This window comes from Hyla sarda, unplaced genomic scaffold (genome assembly GCF_029499605.1).
Source record: "Hyla sarda isolate aHylSar1 unplaced genomic scaffold, aHylSar1.hap1 scaffold_1852, whole genome shotgun sequence".
Lineage (NCBI taxonomy): Eukaryota > Metazoa > Chordata > Amphibia > Anura > Hylidae > Hyla > Hyla sarda.
This window is the reverse complement of record NW_026608502.1, coordinates 9,740-12,679: the sequence shown is the minus strand read 5'-3', so window position 1 is coordinate 12,679 and position 2,940 is coordinate 9,740. Positions and strand designations below refer to the sequence as shown.

Here is a 2,940-nt window from a genome sequence, read left to right as displayed (position 1 = left end):
TTACTGAGGAAGAGGACAGGAAGTTACTGGGGAAGAGGACAGGAAGTTACTGAGGAGAGGACAGGAAGTTACTGAGGAAGAGGACATGAAGTTACTGAGGAGAGGACAGGAAGTTACTGGGGAAGAGGACAGGAAGTTACTGGGGAAGAGGACAGGAAGTTACAGAGGAGAGGACAGGAAGTTACTGGGGAAGAGGACAGGAAGTTACTGAGGAAGAGGACAGGAAGTTACTGGGGAAGAGGACAGGAAGTTACTGAGGAGAGGACAGGAAATTACTGAGGAAGAGGACAGGAAGTTACTGAGGAAGAGGACAGGAAGTTACAGGTAAGGCAGCAGGAAGTTACTGAGGAGAGGACAGGAAGTTACAGGTAAGGCAGCAGGAAGTTACTGAGGAGAGGACAGGAAGTAATTGAGGAAGAGGACAGGAAGTTACTGGGAAGAGGACAGGAAGTTGCAGTTGGGCAATGATGGTGGGGTGAGTAACCTGGACAAAGGTAAGTAGCAATAATCCTTTCATTGTTCTCCACCAGGGATCGATCTTTTAACCTCTTCACTGCTGTAGACCACCAGGGCTACTGATTTTAACACTTTTACTGCCCTAGCCCTCCAAGGATAAGGACCTTAACCCCTTCTCTGCCCACAGCTTTAGCAAATACTAAAATTTTGTAACACACCTCCTAATATAAAGCTAAGATCTGTTAATACAGGACACACAGGTTCTCAGCGGCCTTTAATATAAGCAATGACATTATCCATCACCAGCTTCCCAGACACCACCTCAGGCTCATCAAAGAAGCTGACAATTCCATGGAAGCCATCTTGAACATGAAACTATGTGACAGGGACTTCATTGTCCTCCAGCCGTTTCTTGTAGAGTATCCCATCATCACGGAGGACATCAAACCCACATGTTAGTACTTAGGCCTTTGGTAGCTGCCGGATCACAGCATCATCCGAGAACAATGGAGAACATGGAAGGTCAAGAGCTTTCTTAACTCTCTGGTAAACGTCTTTAAGGGCGCCATGACGTGTGGTTTGTAGCCTTTGGTCGTAAACTCCTCAGAACCCAACCATTCCCTTAATTTCTGTCTTATATGGGGAGGTGGGATCACTGCCTAAATATATTAGTAAGAAGGGTACTAAGGGGACCATCTTGTTTTGTTGACATGAGGGTAGATTGAAGTCAGCCATCTAGACCAGTGGGTATATCATCACTTGGGCAAGAGGCTTCGGAATATCTTATCTACCCACAAGGACTTGACAGACCCCAGCCATGAGATTGCCCCCCCCCCCCCCCCCGCACTGTTCCCACATATTATAACAGAGGAAGGATCCACTCCATGTTCTCCTGCCGTCTTCAGAAAGAGAATTGTGGCGCTAAGACAGTCATCCAATGCGGCGGGGCATCTGTGTTCTGGGGCCAGGCGGTGCCTAATATTAAGGATGAAAAATTGTCAATGGACAAAAGTATAAAACAAGTGTTAATAGATGGATAATAAGGAGTCCACGTATATATTATGTGGTGTCCCGCTACCGTATTGCATATTGCATTGTACCTTGGTTAGGGGTCCCCAAAGTCAGAGTTCCTAGTAACTGTGGGGGTCCGCTTCTTTAGTCATCCCCTAGTCACCCCTCAAATAGTTAATATTCTAGTAAATTATCTGAAAATGCTGTATATTATATGTATGCTTACCTTCATAGCATCGCAGGACCTTAGGTCACGTGATTTGGGTTAGTACTCTATGGTAGGTAAAAGGACCTTTGGAGGTTCATGGGTCAGGTGATTACCCATAAAACTTTGTAAAGCTGATTGACAGATGGTCTGGACCAATCCTAAAACGGCCAGCCCCTACCCATATAAGGGAGCTGCAGCCAATAGACGCTCTCTTGTTCCTGAGCTGCAAAGCAAGCAGCATCTCTTCTCTCTTGGGTTGCTGACACTTCATGAGGAAAGACCTCTGCAACTTACAACGACTGTTACTAGGCCACAGCCTGCCGGCCTCGGCCTGAAACGAAACAGTAAGTTCTTACAACTTCCCCGCTTATGCTAGCGAGACCTCTGGACCTAAACATGCCCCTAAATCCAATGGATCTATGCTTACAAAATCCTACTAATCTTACTGCGCTGTACATAGACTCTGTTATATGGACTGTTCCTGTTATCCCATGTTACAGAAAATCTTCAGTAAAGTTTCCGAAAGTTTTCAGCAAAGTTCTGGTTGTGGACATTGCATTTATTCTACATCTCCCTATCGCTTTTGGGAAGGGTGGTGATAGGCCAAGCATCACAGTATTAACCTTCACCCTGGCGTCACGACTGACAAGAGTTAATAATAACCGTGATATACCTCACAGCAACACACCAGCTGCCATACACCCCCCCCCCCCCAAGGCACCACAATTACTTCCTACCTCTACCCAATTCCCTCAGAGAAAATGTAAGAAATTAGGAAATGACTTAAAATGAAGTCCATAGTTACCCCCGAGGAGGTTCATAGAGCTAATACCCTCAATGGGTCAGATATGGGGCAGGTCCTAGATGAAGGACACTATTTGCAGCTGGGGCGTCTGTTACCTTAGAAATACAATGCAGATAGGAGAATTTATCTTAACTTGGTGGCAGCTTTTGTTTTTTTTTTCAAAAATGAGAGTTAAAAGATATCTATTTTCATAAAAAACACCATTTATGGCTTATTAAAGGGGTCTCCAGCTGGTCACCCGCTCCAATGATGTCAGTGCTGCTTAAAATGTGGGAGGGTCAGATTAGGCTTGTCGAGCATAGTCCCAATGCCGATACATAATCAGTATGTAAAGGGCCACGTGAGAAGCCCCCACTCCTGACAAGGACACGTGAGCAGTTTGGTGGCCGCTGTTCCATGGTTCTCCCAGTTCATTACATGTATCTGAGGTTTGGCTGTTTGAAGGTCTCCACTCTTATCT

General features: G+C 45.6%; 1 pseudogene; it reads right to left on the bottom strand.

Annotated features, from left to right (window-relative positions):
- Positions 1 to 600: 600 nt before the first annotated feature.
- LOC130314982 (arylacetamide deacetylase-like 4) lies at positions 601 to 1,448 on the bottom strand (annotated as a pseudogene).
- Positions 1,449 to 2,940: the final 1,492 nt, after the last annotated feature.